Below are 5252 nucleotides of genomic sequence, written 5' to 3'. Positions count from 1 at the left end.
TAAATCTAGATTTCTCGTCACTCTTAAAAAAAGTCCTATTCATCGTGCGAATAAACAGCCAATCAAGCTGAACCCTCATCGTAGTGGCTTTCCCAACTGTCAAGCTTGAATTATCGCAAATTTATTATAGGCCACTTAACAAAGATCAGAAAGCAAATTACCACAGTCCAACACAAGCAAAGTAGTGGTTTCTAAACGACATCTGTCTTTTTGCGCCACTATAGTTCATTCGACAAAGGATGTCCGAGAAGCACATCTAAACGGCAAATAAAAGAACGTAGATACTCGTCAGGGGTGTGCCTCACTTTAAATACAGAAGGGTAGATCTGACAGAAAATAAAGGCTAAATCTTCTCTCATGTGTGAACCCGAGCAAAATGTTATAACTTAAAGTAGCGTCAGATAGTTTAGATTGCAGACAAAATGTAAACAGAGAGCCGCTACGTTTTACTCTAAGCGCCCCCTCAAGAAAAGACTTCTTTGAAGTGTACGCGTTAATTAGGCGTTCGCAAGAACCAGCTGCCCTTCTCGAAAGGTCTCGAAGCTGACACTTCGATTTTTAAGTGTGAACCAGTCGTTACTACTGAAAAAAGTACACACTAGACGTACAGCCCCAACAACGATTATGAACGATGGCTTAGTTGAGGAACAAATACGCTATAATTAGAACGAGCCCTTAACAGTCAAATCGAAACAAGTTCCGCAATGTTTTCTTTTTTTTTTTTAATTTTAAATTTAAATTGGAATTGCAACTCGCACAATTTTAGCGGAGGGACATCATTATGACGTGACGTACTTTCAACTTCTGTTACGGAACAAGCCATAGATTGATATGTTCAACCGAAACAGTTCCTTCAATTTAGATACTTGAAAAATTGCTGAATATGTCGATCCGTCAAAGCAAAGCATTTGTCCAAAGTTCCAGAAACTCGCCTGCCAAAGAGGTGTATGGATTATTTGGTTGTATGTTCGTCTCACTTTTCAATGATCGTCCGCAGAAGGCTAATGGTTTTCGGATGCGGTGTTCTGGTGTACCCACAGCACTAGCGAGACCTTGCACGCTTCGATTATCATCTGTACCAGCCTTTGCCTTGAATGCCGATGTCGGTTTACTTGAAGACAGCATTACCTTAGAACGTCACGTTGAAATTATTCTTATTTATCTGATGATACAGGTACGGGAAGTGGCAAATATATATCATAATCTGAAATAGGCTGGACGTAAAGCTTCAGTTAGGCAGAAGTATAGGAAAATGACAAAGCATCCTTGTGCTTATGTTTGTTCTTTTGTCACCACGAAAGTGTGTCAAATCTGTCAGAGTTGGTAAATTGAAACGTTATTCATTCCCGGTGAATTTATGCCACGAAATCAAGTTAAAAGCTTATTTTCTACCGGAAAAGTCCGCTTAGTAAAAGGAACCATTCACACAACACGAATCTCTTTATTCTCGGGTATGCTCCGGTGTTTCACGCTTAGACCTATTTAAGCACAGGTACATTTTAGCCATTGTGAAGGTGAAGGTTTTAGCCTTACGTTGGGTCCAATGTATCGACAATGCCTGTTGCTCGAAATTCATAAATCCCAATATAGAAATGAAAAGATTCAACCACATGTCGGCGAAAAGTTCTTTCTAATGACAGAACCCGTTTATGTGAAGCAGCCTCAACTTCGTCCGGACATTGATAGGTAGCTACTTCAGTTCCATATTAATATTCCCTATATCAAAAAATAGACACGTAGTTATTTTAGTTTCGAAACGCGAATAAATAAAAGCTCAAACGACGTACGTTAACGGCCGAATTTAAACCGTATGCAATAGACGCATTCTGTTGTTCGAAGCTTACTGTGTTTTTCAGGACAAATGCTGAAAGCAGGTGCCCTTATCGGACCGCTTTCATTGGTCATATTAAATAGACGATATGCATAATTAAATAATGATAATAATAATTATTACAATATATATATATATATATAGATCGTTATAATAATAATTAGATAATAAATTGGATAATGCTATATACGTTGGTACATTGAAACCTACCGCAATTGATCGCGCCAGAACATTTTGACTTTTCATTTAGATACTAGAACATCTAAAAATTAATACATTCTGTAAAAAATTCAAAAGAAAGACAGAATCGATTGCAGAAACATCAGAGAAAGATTCAGCTGTTTTCCCTAATTTGTTTAATGAAATCATGTAGTGATACACCGAATCACAGTAATAATAACATACAATGTTTACCGTCTGGCCATTGGCAATGAAGATTTCATCGAGCTACAATAACTGATTTCTCCTATAATCTGTTACCTTTTTCAACAGCATCTGCCCTTCCAGATGCTGTTGGAAAGGATTTAGGACGGCTACGTCCAGATTTTACAATATGTCTGAATGTAACGGTCAGGATTTTCGATCTGCCTGATAATATCTAGCGCTGTGATCATTAATATTAGTTTATTATGCCCTGTCTACAGCGGGATGCCTCGGCTGATTCAATGACGAAATACTTCGAGCACAATATGCATAAATTAGTATAATTGTTTATATAATGCTTTCACTGTTCCTGCTTAGCGCTACGCTTTTCTAATAAGCGAATGTTAGCTAGTAGAGTTCGCGTGCGTAAATTCAAACAACCATTTCAAGTTAATGATGTAATGATCGCTCAAGCTGAATAAACGCATTAACAAGATTTACTCTACGAAGTCGATTCCAGTTAAATTAATAGCTGTATTCCTGCATGTTCCTGAGATTCCAACATCACTATAATAAAAATAATTAAAGTTACTATTTAATAGTCAAGCATACCTAAATTGTTGTGGTAGTGCGGGTACGCTTAATTCCTGCACGCTCATTTGGCCCAATCAGTTACCTAATAAGAATGTATAAATCTATACTCTTACCATAATAATAGGCTGCAAAGTAAAAGAAAAAAGCCACCGTTTCACTTTCAATTAAATCACTTCAAAGGCACCTCATTTCTGTGAACGTGTCGTCCTAATTCATTTCTAATTGTTTATACTGAATGAGTAAGGGAATGCTTTTGAATGGAACACTGTCTTACCGCGTTGGTCTTTCAGTGCCCCTCAACAGCGTCATTAACTTTAATTCCTTGCTAGCTTCGCACAGCGCGAAGTAATCGGTGCGATTGTGTCCACTTCAGTGGGTAAATTCATTCACTTGACAGCCTATGGCGTAATTTTGCTTTTGTCTGAAAACCCCAATGGTTGCCTGCGGCATAGGTTGATGCGATACTTGTCATTCTATAAAATTTCAAATGGCGTCAATTAAAGCAATGTTGCATTTTTTGCACCTAAAAATGCCTTGTTTTGGCAACGGTTTCGGATGCCAGGATGAGATTCTACCTTTGTAGACGCACAAGCCTTAACACATGCACTTTTCGTTGTGCTGATCACCCGACAACAAGATCTTCTCTGACAGTTAAAGTTAAGAGGTCAGCCGGTCTTCATTACCTGCAAGTAACTGCTCCGTCCGAGCAATTCTCACTTAAAGCAGTCCGCTTTCTAACTTCTCAGTAAACATCCACATAACATATCAGTTTATGTAGTTTCCCACCACTAATCTAATCAATTTCCGAGTAGGATATACCAGTTCATGCTGAGCAAAAAAACCCCCTTACTAATGAGTTGTTGAATATGTCCACACATAGTCGCGTATAGGACAGACAGGCTACGTAGTCCACTCTATGGCCTAGTGTTTACCGGTATATAGTGTAGCGCGCTCACAGCGTTCTACGGCGCAAATAAACCAAACTGTACACGATTGTACAATCGTTAGCGGTGGACAGTATTTCCAAATAGGCCCATCATTGCTCAGCGCGCAACGACAACACTAATCAACCACAGTAACCCACTGAACACCAACTATTACTGCTTTACGCGAGTCGGCAATGGCACCTCAACCCTACCATTAGCAAAGTGGACATAGCTAACCTGTCATACACACGAACGAACGACCTTGCCCAGACGCTTTAGCTGGACGCTACCGCTGTGGTCCGACGATGCCGATCGACGTCGCTACCGCTCCCGTACCGCTGTTACATGCTGTTGGCTCGTGCGCGGCTATACAGAGAAAACGACGACGAGGACGGTGGCGGTGACGATAGTAGCAGGTTTTTGTTGTCTTCATTTACGTTACCTTTGACGTTTTCATCTTTCCTATCGTCGTTGGCGAAGAAGACGCTACTTGGCAAAACCGGCAGCATCTGCTTGGATAACGCTCGAATTCGTAAACGAACACCATCACCACTGCCGCTGTATTCGATGCTCGCTTTGCGTCTACGAGGATAATTAATTGTACTTAGGGCTGTTTTGGTCAACCAGCCCGTCAACGACTTCGTTTTACGTACGTAGAGGCATCATCGGTGTTTTATCAGAAGGCGAATCGCAATCTACATCAGTTCTAGTCGCTGCAGTAGTTGTAGTAATCATGGCGCAAATCGTGATGACGCTGCTAATTTTAGCGATGGCGGCAGTATGACGTTGCAATAATAGGACGACTAGCGGAGCTGCGACTAAATCGGTACCATGATCCAAAGAAGTCAAAGGGGTAGAAATGAGCTGTGCAGCGACGATAGGGCTTCTCGCCCCAATGCTCGTCGTGCTTCTTCTATATCCCTTTGTCATCGAACGCAGCACCAATGTAAACGGTGTACGTTCGCGCGTCTGGCTATCTATCTGTCTGTCTGTCTGTATGTTGTACATCCACCGTTTCGAAAAGTAATGGCTCTGAGCCGACCTTGCCATTTACGTGTATTTGCCAGCTTGATCAGAATTTGCTCACTCTTGAGTCGAAACACAGTAAGTAGGTAATACACACATCGGTAATAAAACAGCCCAAGGGATAGATACTTGCATATGAATGAAAAGACAATCAATTCGACACTGCCTGTACCAGCATTGCCGCTACAATGACGTCGCCGGGAGCCTCGAGGCTGTCGTTGACGATTCCATCGTTCCGTGTCTAAGTCCGATGAGCCTCGTAAGGTTCGATTTGTTTGTCGTCAAATTCTTATACCAAGCGACTAGCAGAACCGCCGCAGCCGTTGACCAATGACCACGACAGCGCTAGTGACTGCTATCGCAACGGCCACCGATTTGATCGGTGTTCTGATGTTCCTGACAACGGAATCGCATACTTACTCACATGAAGTACACGGACAGTGTGATGGTGATGACGGAACGGTTAAAGGGTGTCCCTTTATGTCCCTACGCAAAGAATAACCAGAATCCGA

The 5252-nt window shown here is 41.4% G+C and overlaps 1 long non-coding RNA gene across 3 annotated transcripts; it reads right to left on the bottom strand.

The window, feature by feature from the left end:
• Positions 1-675: 675 nt before the first annotated feature.
• Positions 676-5035, bottom strand: LOC111273759 (uncharacterized). Of its 3 annotated transcripts, none has more exons than XR_002688019.2 (2): positions 3952-5035; positions 676-1716 (listed from the first exon to the last, which is right to left on the bottom strand). It is a non-coding gene; the product is annotated as an uncharacterized LOC111273759 (long non-coding RNA). The 3 variants fall into 3 exon arrangements; XR_015316069.1 differs by lacking the exon at positions 3952-5035 and adding an exon at positions 2042-3941; XR_002688018.2 differs by lacking the exon at positions 3952-5035 and adding an exon at positions 3364-3941.
• Positions 5036-5252: the final 217 nt, after the last annotated feature.

The sequence above is a fragment of the Varroa jacobsoni genome, unplaced genomic scaffold (assembly GCF_002532875.2).
Source record: "Varroa jacobsoni isolate VJ856 unplaced genomic scaffold, vjacob_1.0 scaffold_223, whole genome shotgun sequence".
NCBI classification, from domain to species: Eukaryota; Metazoa; Arthropoda; class Arachnida; order Mesostigmata; family Varroidae; genus Varroa; species Varroa jacobsoni.
Note: the sequence above shows the minus strand (reverse complement) of the source record. Positions and strands in the feature narration are given on the sequence as shown.